Here is a 17,021-nt window from a genome sequence, read left to right as displayed (position 1 = left end):
TTGTTTTTGTGGTTTTTTTTTTTTTTTCTTTTCTTTTCTTTTCTTTTCTTTTCTTTTCTTTTCTTTTTCTTTTTTCAGGAGGCATTGAAATGAATGAGTAACAGTTGTAGTACTCTGTTCAACTTCTCTTCCTCATACAGTTTTCCCCCTGCACCATGCCCCTGACAGTAACAAGTGTGTCTCAGAGGGAATATAAGTTGCAGTGTAACAGGCATCACTACAGAGATGTGAATGGTAATTACAGCCTCATACCTAATTATGACTCAGACTAACCCTCATACCTAATTATCCACAAAGGCTACCATGGCTTTAGGCAAGACATTCCTGCATGTTTTGATGGCTGGGAGTAATATTGTACAGGCTCCCCAGCACACTGACTAGTCTCAGTGCCTTCATAGAATCAGTTAGATATTACATGAAAAAGAAAAAAGTGATGCTAAATCAACACAGAAATTAATCTAGAGAATTTGTTCCAAAGAGATATCAATATTATTCTTTTAAGGCAAAGGAAAAAATGAGTGTCTAAACAAAGACTGTGAGGGAGAAAACTTTCCTGTCTCAGTAATTCTTCGCATGCTGAGATGGTTACCTTCCTAACATAGTTATCTTCCACTTGTCTCGAGCAGAGAGAGGGTTTAGAAACGTCAGCCTGTTGCTAGATGAGCATGTTTTGGCTGTACATATTTTGGAGGAAATGTTCCTGGGGCCAGTGATGGAGGGAAGCCAGGGAAGGGGCAGAGCAGCTGCCTGTGTAGCAGTTTGCTAGTGTGCCTGGGGCACAGTGACCATGAAGGGTGAACTTTGCCCCATAAGGAGGGACTGCAGGCTCCTTGGACTTTGCTTCTGCCAAGTGCTGCTGTTCAGCCACAAGCTCTGTGCAAGGACACAGCAGCTCTTGTCACATGTAGTTTGCATGCAAAATGTATGACCGTTTTGTGAACACCTGGTTGACTTTTCACTGCTTGACAGAGTGAGAAGTTGACCACACAGTCTTAGTGGGTTTTAAGAATATTCGTCCTGTTACTTGTTTCCCCCCCTCACTGTGACTACCACTTTTAAGGGGAAAAGGTCTTTTTTCATGCAGCTCAGAAGAACCACTTCTACGGCTGAGTTGGAGTAGCTCCATGACAAATTAATAATCCTTACAGCCAAACATTGTATCTGCTGCCTTTCTTCTTCACATCTTGTCTATTCCCTTTCATTACAGCTTCCACTGAAGCCATGACACAGACTTTTTTACAACTCCTTGTATTTAGAAGTTGAGATTTTTAGTGACAAACAGGATGTTTTGTGGCCTGAATGTCACGTTTACTCAGCCAGCCCTTAGTTCTTGATTTAGCCAACATTTGGAAATGCTCTTTGGCATGAAGAGAACAGATCTTCTAGGTAAGCATGACCACAGCAATGATCTATATTGGGGACAAGGACAAGGCTGGGTCACGCTGAGTCAGCACCCCTCAGACAACCACTTCACCTCTCTCTGTCTGAAGAAAGTGCAGTGAATGATGGAACTGAAGAAAGTGCAGTGAATGATGGAAACAGAGCTGAGTCTCAGCACTGGTGACTCTGATAGAAACTATGAATTCCTGCACTTCAGTGTTCCAGGTTTCACAGTCTGTTCAGCCGCCACTTTAGGAACAACTGGTTTGTTGGTGTTTTTTTTTTTTTTTTTTTTTTTTTTTTTTTTTCTTAAATTCTTCTTTTAAAGTTTAGTATATATTTTTCCCTACCTTCATGGAATCAGCAAAAATTATGGAACTTATGTAAAAAATTAGACTATCCCTGGCGGAAATGTCTCTTCTGAACGTGAGCCAGTGAGTTTCAGATTGGAACCACAAGGTGTCAGTATGTTCACAAAGAACAAACCACTGGAGATGGTATAAAACTGCAGAAGACAGTATAAGGCTACTTATTTTCCCCTCAGAAGTTAGTATTTACACAGAATCAAAGATTATTCTGAGTACGAAAGGACTCACAAGGTTCATCGAGTCCAGCTCCAGGCCCTGCAGAGCACCACGCCCAAAAGTGACACCACGTGCCTGAGAGCATTGCCCAAACACTTACTGATCTCTATCAGGCTTGGTGCTGCAAACACTACCCTGGGGACCCTGTTGATTTACCCAACCACCCTCTGGGTGAAGCACCTTTTCCTGATATCCAGCCTAAACCTCTCCTGACACAACATCAGGCCACTCCCTCATGTCTTGTCTCTGGTCATGAGAGAGGAAATATCAGTGTCTGTCCCTCCTCTGCCCCTCATAAGGAAGTTGTTACTGCAGTGAGCTGTCCCCTTCAGTCCCCTCCAGGCTGAACAGACCAAATGAGCCCAGCCACTCCTCACTTACTTGACATAGCTTAGGAGTACGATTCATCCTGTAGAATTCAATATTCATATGGAAAAGCCACTAGCATGAATGCACCTGTGTTTTACTCATGGACAGAATCAAGCAGTGGCCATACTATTTCTAGAATCTAGCATTTTTTGTGCCCTCTCTAGATTATATTCCATGAAAGTGCTCCAAATAAAGATAAACCAGAAGAAAAGATGAAAATCAGGCCTGGTGTTTACTGAAAATGCTCATGACGTCTAGATTGCTGAGTCATGGCCATGTATCAGATTTTATTGGTTGAATGCTGATAACCTTTGACAAATGTTTTGTGCTTTTGATTTAATGACCTCCATGGAATTGCTCATGAGCAGACCTTCCCCATGCCATAAAACAATGCTGCTAACACACAAAGCAAGTATGTCAAAGAAACCAAGAAGTGATACTCACAAAGCGTGCACTGCTTGCAAACAGACAACTTAAGGAAGCAATAGGGATCATCTTAAATCTTGTTTGTATCTTAGGCAGTCAACCCATTCTCTCCCACCCAGAAAAATATTTACTAAGTTGACAAGGTCAAAGATGACAATAGAACTTAATTATTTGCATCGTCAGACTTGCAGAAGAGCTCTCCTCAAGTTGAACCATGCACTGGACAGGCTTCCGTATGTCATTCAGTGATAGAATCTACAGACCCATGAAAAAGGAAAGCCACTCTGAAAGACAGCTATCTCAAGAGCTTTAGGAACTGTTTAAGGCTGCATGTGCTCAGCTCTACTTGTTCATTCTGTAAGGCTGGCTAAACCTCTCTCTCTGTATTTGAAAGAGGCAAGATAATGTATTCCTGAATTACCTGTGGGGAGCCAAATTCTGTTTATTTTAAAGCTCTTTGTTGCAGTTCATGCCAAGTCCCAAGAGATCATGTATAATCTACAAGAAGAATTCAGATTTTTTCACTTAGCTGAGCAAATCTTCATGTGTTATGTAGGTGAACTGTTGGTTTGCCTCAGCAAAGCAACACAGCATTCAACACGTGGTGACTGCAGATGCTAAAATGCAATATCTATTGAAAGAGAATGGTAACTTCACTTCTGTTCTGTGTTATTTTGGATAATGTTGTGACCAATTCAGTTAGGAAAATATATACTGCAAAAGCGGTGGGTCAGGAAATTGAAGATTATAAACATGGAGGAAGAGATACAAATTAGACATGATACAAATTAGACAGAATCTTTTCAAGTTTTCTACCAAGTCCTTGGCATCTTGTTCAGTAAATCCGAGAAAATGGCCTTCAGCTCACATATGTGAGCACTGTATATGCTGTAGGTAACATGCTGATGTGATGGTTTTCTCAGGCAGCAGTTAGAGAAATGATGTATTTTGAGAACAAGCCCTCAGGTCCAAACATTTTCTAATAGAACTGAATTAAGTGAAACTGCTATTGGGATAGAAAAGAAGTCCTGCCAACCCCTTCCAGCCCCCTGTTTCCCTCCTCAGGTCCTTCTTTGATAAGTCCTTTTACCTGACACAAGAGAGAGCCATGTTGTAGACCAATATATCATGTAGACTATCAGAAGTCCTGTTTTTAATCAAGTCTGAAATATGCATCTGTATTTCTGCAGTGCTTAAAACTAGACACCCATGGTGAAATGAGGAAAATGGTGCAGTTTGACTGTGTCATGTGTTGTATTCTTTCAGAACTTATGGAATATGCATCAGTCTCACAGAAAGCCCTCTGGAATGAGTTTCACAATAGGATTTGATTTCAAAAGCTGAAATTTCACCTGAAAAAAATGGAGTTTGCAGATGGAAAGCCCAGCATTGCTTCCTCTATTGTATTGTCAAAGCACATCCTGGCATAATGAAACATTTAAGTGTTAAACTACATTTGGAGTCTCTGAGAGAGACTGACATTTCCTTTGTCCATAGATCCTTTCACAGCTGGATGAATATGCTGCACATCCAAGTTGCTATGAGAGCGTAAGCCCAGTGCTGAAGAGGGACCCGTCACCTTCCCAAAGGTGCTTGGGACAGGCACCAGCCTGGGTGAAGGGAGCAGGTGGAGGTGTGCATTGGACTCAGATCTTACTTTTGAAGTACAAGGCAGATAAGCTATTGGCTATAATTCCTCACTGGTCATAGAAAGTAGGCATACTTTCCCAGAGACAAAGCTGGGTTCCTCCACATGTGGATGAGAGCCTTAGGCTTCCTCCCTGCTGGAGTCTGTTTTCAAGAAAAATTGTTTTTCATTTTAAGTTTAATTTCTTACAGTTTTTCTGGCTGCATCACATTCAGACATTAAAATATCACAAAACACTCCGAAGTACATGCCTCCAACTTACAAAAGATTTAAATTTCAGTAAATGCTGAATTTAATTTTTGAAATAAAAATCCCTTAACAATGGAGGAAGGCTTCTTTGAGCTCTGCAAATGAGAAAAATCTCTTCAGTAGAAAGAGTTTAACATTAGGACTCTTATTCTGAGCTCTTCAGAGAGTTTGGAAGCATAGCTGAAGAGTGCCAAATGAAGTCAGCTAAATTTGCAGCTGTCTCAGTCATAACCCACACTGGGAAATGCAGGTTAGGCCACCACCTATAAATTGACCAGGCTGCTGCAGACTTGATGCATTGAAGAATAGCTGAACATATCCAGAGATAAAGGCAAAATGGTTGCACATATTGAACAAATTCCTGCTTTAACTTGCAAAGAAAATGTGAAGATGAATTTTCTTTTATATTTTTATATCAGAATCTACCTCTTTTCTCCTACTGGTTTTTAAAATAAAAATGCTTATGTGCAAAGCTGGTATAAGATTTTGTTTGAAACCTTGTGAGTTTGCTAAATTCAAGGCAGAAAAACTTAACAGGGATTCGAAGCTCGTTCTTCAGAAAAAGAAATAAAACAAAAAAATCTTTCCAAAGACTTCATTAACTCATGGAATAACTCAGATGGGAAGAGACCTCTAGCTGTACAACCCCTTGCATGAAGCAGGACGAATTAGAACAGGTTACTGTGTGCTTTGTGCTATCAAAGTGTTAGTATTCCCAAGGCTGGAGATCTGCAATGACTGTCTTCCAGAGAATAACCACCCTCAAGGTGAAAAACCTTTCTTAGTAAGTAAACCAAAATTAACCTTCTTGCAAATCATGTCCTCTTTCCTCTTGTGCACCACATAATGACTGCACAAAAAGTCCATCCTTCCCATCCTCCTCTCCAGGCTTTACCAGCCCAGTTATCCTCTGCCATCCCTCATATGGTCTATGCTCCAGCTCTAACCACTGCAAGGACCTTCTCTGGTCATCAGGTAAAATATGCATCTTCTTGCTTATTTTTTATGTGGTTTCCCTGTATTATCATTTGAAGGAGGTGACATCCTGGAAAGGGTGTGAAGAAATGAAGATCCACTACTGGCTGCTAAGGGGACAGCACTCCATTCACTGCTATGTTGTCAGCTGAGTTTGGACGGACGACAGCTGGCTATGGTGTCGATTGATAGGAGGCACAACTTTTATAACACAAAGTCCTCAGAAGCAAATTTCTTTGTGAAGACACTAAAATATACTTTTTGAAAGGCTGAAGGAGTCCAAAGCCTTCGTGTGGCTTTCAAAAATTCCTTCTCCAGGGCCTCAATTTCACATGACTGTTCCATTACCTATGCAAACAACACTTAAAATATTTTGGCCATAGAGAAGGCAGTACATACAAGAATGTTCAAGGTTTTTGGTTTATTAGTTCTACTACAGGCACTAGAGCAGATGAATATAGGAGGAGAAACTTGCTTTATAGTAAAGAAAGAGACTTACAGCAGTGACAAATAAATTTCCATCCTGTCATGACTCATGAGACAGTGCTACAGTAACATTAACAAAACGTCAGTTAAAGTCGTAGTAATTATTTCCATTGCTAATACTGATTCTGGTTTAACAACATTTACAGGCTTTGTTACACTGTCATAAAATAAACAGTAGTACAGAAACAAACCAGATTCACTACTTTGGAAAGAATGGACTTTTTCTCTATCTCTGCCTAGACAGCATCGTGCCTTGTAAAGGAAGTCAGAGGTGGAGGCATGAAAACAGCTCATGAAAAATCCCAGTGAGGACTTGCACAAGGCTTTTAGCAGCATGGTATTCAGTGTCAGAAAGGCTGTGTCCTTTGTTTCACAGGCACACCACAGATGAAGATTAGAGGAGTAGGAATCATTCAGTCCAAGTAAACTCTGCAGTTTCCTCTGTGTCACTAAAATGGCAGACTGGTAGGACTTGTCCTCTTAGACATGTTGAATTATGTTAATTTTTTCACATTTTTTGTTGTGCTATCAGTGTCCTGGTTCTTCAGCTGTGAGGAACATCATTATCTGCCTAAGCTTGTGACTAGATCTCCTTGTGGCTTCATACCAGACTATTCAGGATCATGCATTGAAAAAACCCAAAGAGAGCAGGCGTTAACAAAAAAAATTGTTGCAGTAAAACACTTTCTCAGTGAAACTTCATAATGACAAAACAAAAAGTCCCTAGACCAATTATCTTAGTAGTTTTGATTTAATCTTTTTGTTGAGAATGCCCAGTGTTGTCCAGTTTCCAGGCACTGGTTTCTTGAGCTATCGGTGGGTCTTAAGATTGGATGTTCAAAGTAGAGATTCAAAGCATGTAGTTTCATATTTACCAAATGATATTTCTTAACAGCTGTGATCATGAGACAAAAATGGGGCCAAGTCTTAGTCTTCTCCATGAAATGTCTTCTGCCAGTGCAAGCTTGACACCATTGGAAATAGATGCCTAAGTCTCTGAGAGTTTAATAGTAAATGACATCTGAGACCTTGTCCTGTGAGTATGTGTGCAAACGAAGCAGATAATTCTGTATATGTGTCCTTAGCAAGAATAGTGGCTCAGAAGGCAACTCACACAGCAATAGCTCTTTTTCAGTATAAAATTTTCCTTTCAAAATGAACTTATAGCACAATTGAACTTATCTGCCCTTGAGTTGGTTGTTATCTTCCAAGCTCATCCTCAACCTTTCTCAAAATGATCTCTAGTTCAGTAATATGCACACAACCCAATAGATTGCTCTTATGAGCCTCTCTTCCTGGAAGTTCAGATGCCATGGCCCACAGAAGTGTTTTGTTGAAAGACTGACTGCACTGAAGGTAAAGAAGGTACACAATTTCAGATATGTGCCTGAAGTGTCTCATTTTCATACAGAGTGAGTCACTTCAGCCTTTGTAGTCACCATAGCCAGGGACTATGCTTTAAAAGAAAAGCTGTATTTTGTACCAAGTGAGGTTATTTTTCATATCAGCTAACACTCACTACACCACTGTATCCCATTTGTTTTTCCTTAAACCTGAAAACTCACTGCAGGTGTTTTCATAGTCCAAACTAAGCTAGATTTGAGCTATTTTAAATAGAAGTGTAATTAAAGAGGAAGATCATCCATGCTCTATTCCTATGAATTATCAGTACTTTTAATATAATTGAGGCCTTGTATTCCAAAAACCTCCTGGGAATTAGTCCCATGCTGCATTTTGCTTTTTAAGGCCTTACTTATTTTTCTTAGTGTTTGGAAGAGTTTAACTTGGCAGTGTTCAATGATCCCTATTAACTCACTTTTAAAAAGTAATAGCTTTTAGATAAATTCAGGCACTTAACACAGTATTACAGAATGATTATCTGAAGAGTGAATAAGAATCCAACTTAAAATCAAGAGACTTTCCTTAAATTTTGATTCATTGCTGGTTTTTTTTATATGATGTTCTGTAGAATCTGATGCACAGCAAAACCTGTACAGTAGAGGCTTCTGTAGATGACTCCCAGTAGTAATACAAAATCTTGTGAAATTAAACCATATCTCTGCAAAGAAGGGGACCAATCTTTGTAATTCACTTCTGAGCAAAAAACCCCTTTTTTTAAAAATTATTACAAGTGTTACTTTACTTGTTTAATACACTTGTAATACATATAAAATTCAAAACTAACGTGTATCACTACAAAAAAATTTCTGGTACCAGCCAAATACCATAAAGCACAGATTTTTTTTTTTTTTTTTTCATTTGCACAATTCCCCCTTTCTGAGACTTACTTTCAACCTACATAGTGCCTTAATCTTTCAAGGCCAAACTTGACTCCTCCCCGCATCCTTGGTCAACTCCACACATTTCAGGTTCTTTCACTTTCTCTGTCTGCTATGCATGGGCTTGTTTCTCACTTCCTTTTTTTGACTGTTGCCTCCTTTCCTGCCACATGTAATATGTGCTATACCAGTGAGGCACCCAATTTCATCTCTGGTTATTGCTTCCTTTCCACCAGCACTGATGTTGAGGCAAGTAGTTGCAGCGTGGAGGCAAAGGAATGTGTCTCATCCCACACAGACATCAACAGAGACTGTGCATTGTCACAGACATGTACTACAGCCTCAGAGAACAGCAGAGTCATTGCCACAAAACAGCAGGTCTTCATTAGCCCAAACTTCTCTTACCTAATTCAACATAAGGTGCTGTATGGGGGCGTCTAAATTCTCCTATGCTGGAGGACCACATTGACAGATACGTTCTTGGCTGGCACACAAGAAGGGTCACAGATTTTTTATCAAGCTTGGACTGGGGCAAAGTGATGCCTGTGAGCTCATGTAAGGGAGAAGAGAGCCTAGACATTACTACAGTTGCTCAAATAGCAGCTGCAGAGAAAGGATTGTGTAATTTTGTGCTTCTGACAGGCGGGGAGCAGCCCATGAGGATTGCTTGAGTACAGAGTGCTATACTGGCAGCACCTTTGCTTTTGAGGACAATGGCTGATGAGGAAAAGCCTCATCTCTTTTCTTAGCAAAGGTATATGATGCTCTGTCTTTTGTAGCAGAGCTACAGCCAGATATGGCATCACTTGGCAAAGAACTTGTGATGAAGCATTCTTGCTGGAAATGTTGATACATGTTTTCTGAAAAACATTTTGGTCGCTGTGTGATGTATGGCAACAACCAAGGCTGGGTGGATCTGATGGGGTGAATGAAAGGTCTGGGCAGAGGATTATTAAAGGTCTGACAGAGGATTATGGTCACCTGTGTTTCAGGAGCAACACCAACATGTGGAGGATATGACATTTAGGGTAAATCTGTGATTCTAGAATTGTTTCTAAGTATGGATTTTTCCCCTGTCAAATGTGGGAAGTGTTTCTCCCAGTGCAAAGTGCATGGTGACATGCTTAAAGACTAGGAATGCCAGATCCATTCTCAGTGTGATGGTGAAGACTCAGGAACCCGAGGTAGTCTCCCAGCATGAGGATCTTGACAATTGGAAAACCTCTGGTTTATGTTAGGAGAGACCAGGCATCTGCAAGGGCTTTTGGAAGTTTTGGAAGCTGAGAGTTCTTCTTCCTTTTGAATCAAACTTTGGGTGCTCTTTAAAGTTAAGTTGTTAGCAAATAAATAAGTGTATTTTAGCCAAACCTAATGCTACACATGAATGTCATCACAATGTAATATACAGGGACAAGTTTTAGAAGAACACTGTGCATATATTGAAATACAATGGGAGACATTCACCTTGAGTAAAGTCCCTAAAACCTCAGAAGGTCCTTTGAAATGTTGTGCTTTGTTCTGCTAGTTAATTTGACACTGCGGAAGTCTGTCCCTTAGGGGCTTTTCTTTTCTCTTATTCAGAGAGACCTTTTCCATTGAATGAAACAGAGATACCACATAATTTCTGACAGCCACTATCCAAAAACTGCATCCTAGAAAAATTATGTCTGTGAATGACACCACCAAAGCACACCATTCCTGTGGATGTGGGTTCTTGAACCAGCCTTGAAATTTATTGCCAGGGCTACACAATTTGGTTTAGCTCCAGCATTGTCAACTGTTTAGGTTTTGTCATATTATCTGATGTTCTGCTAAATGCCTCAGCCCCTGGGGCTGGTAGATTATGTAAGAATCTCTGTTTTTATTACAAAATAAAGTTTAATTTCCATTTTTTCCAGAAGTATTTAGGCATGTGACCATTAATAGTGCAGACTATGCAAGGTTATTAACCCTCCAAATCTCATTTTTAAGCCAACTATGATTTTTTAAGATCTGACTCATGATTTTTGAATGCCTGAGGGACACTCTTGTATTTTCAAAAATCCAACTGTTTTTCAGTTTTCCAGCTTGATATCTTATTTTCTTGGCCTGACAGAATTGCCTAATTCAGGAATTTCTTTTTCTCTGGATGTTTTGAACACTGTAGCTCTGTAATGCATTTCTGACATTCCAGAAGCAAGCTCCCAGGAGCCTCTGCCATGCATCTGTTGTTGGAGGTGCCTTGACAAGCGTGATACCACACATTAATATATACAAAATTATGCTTGTCCACATGAAAAACCAAAATCAAAATCAAACCAAAAAAACCCGAAACCAAACTAAATAAAAGACTACCACCCCCCGCCAAAAAAAAAACAACAACCCAACAAAAAACAAAAAACAAAAACAAAAACAAACACAGAAAAAAAACCCCCCAAACTCCCCCCCCCCAAAACCCAAACATCACCAAAAAAAACCAAAAAAGCCCATGTTCTTTCCAGATATGGAATGATGTCACTTTTGACATCTTTCTGTGATGACACTTCAGGATGTAAATTTCATCAGGGAAAGCAGATAACTTTCCTTTTCCAATGTCTGAAAGCAGACATACAACTGCTGTAAAGCACCCTCATTTGCACTATGACTTTGTGTGCAGCCATCCCACATTCTTTTGTCACTTTACAGGTACAATTGATTCCTGCTTTTTCTGGCCCAGTATCTGGTGAGATAAAGTTATGTGTTACCCAGACACTCATGCTCTCATCCCCCTCAGGGGACTACTTAAAGAAATTCATCCTGTGTTGTCTGACCCTTGACAATGTCAGTGAGTGATGTTGCCTCTTGCAAGGCTGTTCCTCGCTCACAGGAGGCAAAGGAGAGAACTGAGTGGGAAGAAGACAATGGCTCCACTAGAGTGTAGCTGAATTTTTGTGCTATAGCTCTGGAGAAAGAGGGTAGGCAACAGTGCCTAGAGTGCCTAGTCCAGAGGAGTTTACAGGGATAAGCACAAGGCCTGGGACAAGAATCACCAGCTGGCATTGGTGAGAACAGCTACCAGAGCTAGGGCTGTGGTTTCTACATGAGAGCTGTAGACAGCTGCCCAATAACTGCCCAGCTCAGCTGGGTGAAGAAAGTGATGGTTGTTTGTGAAAGGCCTGTCCAGAGTACTGCTGTTGATGTGAAAAGCACATTGGCATGAATGGGCACAGCGACTCTGGGGCCATGCAAGCTGAGGAATGGCCAAACACCCACATATCCCAAAGACATTTTTGTTTGGTCTAGGCTAAAATTATAAGCTCTCTTAGAAAGGGGGTCCTTGACTTTGGTTGGTTGTTGTAGCTCCTTGTATACCTGTAGATTGCAGCTGTAAATGGTCCCAGGAGCTCAAGGTGCATACTACTCCATGGCTTATGAACTATTTATGCGGTCTTGGGCTAGGTTAAAATATTTCTTAGAGGGGGCTTGCATTTTAGAATAGGCCCTCACCAGAAGGTGGCTGGAGGGCTGTCCACCTTGAGTGGTTCAACAGTATGGATGTAGACTGGTGGGTGGCAGTTGCTGTGATAAAGCCTTCTCATCCTAACCTGGGTAAAAAGAAACTGCATTTTGCCTCACATGGTACATTATAAAAAAGTTACAGGAGTTATAGAATATTCTGTGTTGGAAGGGACCCACAGGGATCATCAAGTCCAAACCTTAAGTGAATGGACTGCATGGGGATCAAAACCACAACTATGGTGTTATTGGCACCATGCTCTAACCAAGTGAGCAATTCAGAAACTTTTTTACAGAAACTTCATATTCAAAATGCAGAATATGGCTTCTGCTCTGATTTGGCTTCAAGTAGGAAGATACATCCACTAAAGTTTTAATTTAAATTCCACACAGTGTCTGTGTCAGAAGTCTTCACAGAGACTGGATTTAAAATATGTCCATGGGCTAAGCAACTTCTTTTTCAGCTGAAGGAAGGGTGTGAGAGAGAGTGGTTCACAGAGCAGAGCAGCTGCACAGGGAAACTCTGAGGTACAGATAAGACAAAGAGCTGAATTGTTAGTGATACCAATCAAATATGAAGTTCTCAAGGAAAGGCAAACTGGCATAGTTTCACTATTGCCAAGGGAATTATAACAGTTGACGCCCTCAGAAATTTGCAGGCATTTTGCTGAAATTCAAGTCCATCCTGCTATTCCTGTCTTGCATCTTCAACTATCTTGTCAACACCATTAGAAATTGGGCCACTGGTGTCCATGAAACTGGAACTTCCAGCTCCTGCTAAGAGAGGAATGGGTCTCCATGCGTACCTCATGGACATCCCTTGTGTCTCTAGATGGCTGGGGAAGAGTCATGAAGTTGGAATGCAATGAAATGCAATGATCCATCCCTTGATGCAGGACAGAGAGGGCTGCAGAGCACAGATGTTTGCATCCTGTGGAGCTGTGTGGCCTGACTGAGCAGTATGGATGACTCTGCAGTTTGACAGGCCTAGTCTGCAACCACACAAGGATCCTGCCATGGGAAAACCCCACCTGCTCCAGACTTACCGGTAGGCACTGCTCAGCAGCTGCAATGCATTAGACTGGTGTTGAGCAGGGGGAAATCCAACTGCTGCATGCCTGCTGCAATGGTCAGAGGAGATGAATTTGGCCCAGTGAATTTTTTATTCATCTGTGTTGTGGTTTGAAAACAAACCAAATGAGAAGCTCTAAGTCAGAAATAAAATTTAACGAGAAGAAAAGGAAAATAAAATAGAATAAAATAAAATAAATACAAAAAGAAAAACCACTGACAGAGTCAGAATACAACCTGATCAGGGTGATGGAAACAGTCCAGATGAGGTGATCTTTTTGAAACAGAAATCTTGTAGAAAGGTCTGGTAGCTCCAGTCCTCTGGGAATCCAGTGGGTGAGGGCTGCTTCTACTGTCCCAAATCCCAGCTTATATCCAGGTGAGAATGCTTGGCTTTTCCCCATGGGTGGAGCATCTCACAACGGGATGATGAGTCATGGAAGAGGGCCTTGATGGCCCATTAAAGAGATAACTCCCGGAAGGAGTTATCTCTGAGTCATGCAAAAGGCATTGATGAGCCATTAACTGAAGATGGTGATAGAATACATCTTAAACTACAACGCAGGACAATCTGGATGCTCCAGAGCTGCTACTGCTACTCAGAGGAAAAAAAGCAAATAGTATGAAAATGTCCAAGACAAAAGCTCTCCACGAAAGCACTGACTGGAAGAATTGACTGATTAGGTTATAAGCTATTTTGGGGACTGAAAATCAGTGCTGCTAGCCAGATATGATTTCTAAGACAGCAAGAAACCTTGGCCACAGCTGCAAAGATGCTCAGGTATCTTACTACTCCTGGGGAACATCTACATCCCTGAGCCCTTACAGGTTTCCCTAATGTGACCTCTTCCCCAGTGACCGTCTCCCCACAGCAAATCTGGTCCAAGGTGCAGGTGTGCTGAAGCAGTGACCAGAAGCCCCCTTCTCCATTTAGAGTGGAAGGAAGGGGAGAAAAGGCCCTCACCCAGGCTAATATCCCTCTCTAGCTGCCATCTGGGGACAAAATGTCAGGGCAGATGTATGTAGGAGGTGTCACTGCCACTCGGCAACGGTAGCTAGGGCCCTTAGAAAGGGCTCCAAGCCTACCTACTTAGTCTTAGCCTCTTGTGGAGTTACCCAAAATGGCTTCTGCCCTGTGTGATTTTCAAGTGAAAGTGTTTTGCTTTAGTTAGCCACAACACAATTTTAGTTTAGGTGCAAACTCTTGACTCCCATCTTTATTATCTCACGACCAGCTATACAGCTAATGCACAATTCATTAGTTAGTCAAAATACAGTAAATGGCAGAAGCACATCCTGCACACCCGGGCTGTAGTGGTAGGCCCACAAACTGTGCACATTGCCCTCACTTCAAACGTATTTAATGATGCTGTGTTGACAACAGACAGGGACAGGACCCTCAGGTCAAGTCCAATGAAGTTAAGGGACTAATGTTGTGGATATGCCACTGTTTTAGATCAGGTTTTCTATTTCCTATTTCTTTTTCAAGATTAAACAAACCTAAGGAAGATTACCGGGCAAGGTTCCTCTGACTGTTGAGCTTTCTTCCCCACGCTCACAGGGCATGTGCAAATTTCCATACCTCTCCCTTTTTTTATCATCTTATGGGGTCTTCAACACCCTCCTCTCACCCTGTGTGTCTCAGATGCTTTTTTTTGCTGGGCTGTTAAATCTGCATAGTGACATAGAACCCCACTGTGGTTCCTGCAGAAAGCACTGTCCTGGCTGCAGCCCCCTGTGGAAGCCTGTTGTCCACGGGGAACTGTGTGTTGCTAAGGACATTTCCTTGAGGCTTCTGTCTTTGGTTATCCTCCCATTTCTTCCCTCATGTCACCTGCATATCACTTTTGCAGTGTTTGCTCTTAAATGTGCTGAATGTGTCAGATGCATCTTTGGGCCATGATCTGCCATTTGATTAAGGAGACGTACCCACATTTACTGCTTTGCTGATTATGGTGCTCTCAAGTAATACACAGCAATGTTTAGATAGCTGCCAATGTGACTGCTGTAGCAGGTAGGTATTGAGATGATCCAAAACACATAGCCAATAATGCCTCATTGAGTGAATTTCACTGGGACCTGATCTCTGCTGTACAAGCCTCTCTCTGACTGGGATGTCACCAAGGATTATGGCTTCAAATGAGCAGCAGGTGAACTCTAAGTAAAAAAGATCACAGGCAACATTCTGCTCTCAGTTACACTCCATTGACGTCAATGGGGTTGCTTGGGGTGAGCTCAGAGCAGAATTTATTTTCTAGTTTTTAATATGTATAGCCAAAACCCCCCCAAATGACTTTCAGCATGTAGCACAGTGCCTAAAAACTTCTCAGCGACACATGCTGTAAAGTTCTTCTTCCTATCAGAGCAACAGAAAAAAGCTATATTGTCTGGAAAAAGAGGGCTAAACTGTTTAGCATGTTGCTGCACGCTGCCCACATTCAGTGCAAGGGAAGGGGATAGGATGCCCCTGGGACCTGTGTGTTGCACACCTCCTGCAGCCACTCATGGCAACCTGCCATCAGCTGGCAGGATGGAGCAGCTCCATTTCAAGTGTCCTATTCCACTGGCAGACAAGTTATTGCATGGGTGCAGGTACTTCTGAAATTTGAGTGCATCCTCATATCACACCCCTATGTTGTAACACCTCTTGGATCCCAGCTGGCTGCAGAGAGGTGCTGTGAGTTTCAGAGGTGTTATAGTGATGGAAAGAAAAGGTATTTACAGGCCTATGATTCTATGATCAGTCAGGACAGTAGATTTCTACACTGTGTCCAGGACCAAAATCTCTCACTTGAAGCCAGCTGTGCTAGACGCTGTATGGTTGAAACCAAGCTGGTTATTTGCTTTTGGCATGACTATAAACTTCCTCTGCTTGCTTTTTGCTCCTCCACAATCTAGAACAACAACCAAGAGCAGCAAATAATGACAGATAAAACCTGAATATTGAAAATCTATTGATATGACAAGATATCATATATGTTTATTTCATTCTGCTTTTCTTTGGTTTTAGCTTTGATTGTTTTAAAGAGGTGTTGACAAGAATTAAAGTATTACTCACAGGAGTTCTGATATGAAAGAGCCAGATTTTATTTTGTAGTGACTGTATTTGTGCAATAACTGCCAATATTACTGTCAGATCAAGCTGAGATTTTATGCATTTCTTGGTGAGAATGTGCAGTACTGTGGGATCAAAATCAATGGGATATATTAAATCCCTAATGTATTCCTGTTGTGAAACACCTCCTTATTTCTGCAAAAAGGGATTCTGTAGGTAGATGCGCTCCTTCATGTGGCTTCCACAGCCTGGAAATCCGCACTAAGTCCCCCCTTTCCCAGTTCCCTGAGAGAGTCGGTAAGAGCTCTGCTATCACTGTATTTAAATGTAGGTCTTGTTTCTCACTTTCTGGGTTGTCATACAATGTGATGGAGAGCAGTTTTTGTGTGTCAGCAGATATCCTGGTCCCAAGATTGCACTCTTCCAATGGCAATCACAGGGTAAAAGACTGAAACCAGAAGCTGAGGAACAATGATCATACATTTTTTGTGGCAACCCTTTTTGGGAAACAGGGCTGTCCTACTCCAGCTCAGCACCATGACAGCATTATCCTCTGAGAGGAGAGGGTTATTGAGGGTGGGGTCTTTCCCTGTGTTGTGGTGTTGGGCTGGATAACATTGGCAGCACTTGAAACAGGAGGCAGATCTCCCAGCATAGGAATTAGCTTTATATATTATGAAATAATTGCATTCATTTCTTCCTCTCTGCTATGTATACCATGGACAGCTAGCTAGGTGCATGACAAGGTTTATTTTTCTTTCTTGACAATGTTTACATTATTTCATTGCCCTAATTATGTTTCATAACCCTACATAATTTTGCCCTGCCACAAAACATAGTATGACATCTTGGATTGTCCTTAGTACCGTCAGATCCTGTGAGGTGAAAAATTACAGGGAAGTTTATAACAAGATGATAGCCAGAAATTAATGCAACTTTTGAGTTTCCCAATTGCCACAAAATCTCAAGAGAATAAAAGAGGATTATTTTAGATTCAGGCATCAGAGCTTAGTAAGTACTGAAAT

Source organism: Sylvia atricapilla, chromosome Z (genome assembly GCF_009819655.1).
Source record: "Sylvia atricapilla isolate bSylAtr1 chromosome Z, bSylAtr1.pri, whole genome shotgun sequence".
Classification (NCBI taxonomy): domain Eukaryota; kingdom Metazoa; phylum Chordata; class Aves; order Passeriformes; family Sylviidae; genus Sylvia; species Sylvia atricapilla.
Note: the sequence above shows the minus strand (reverse complement) of the source record.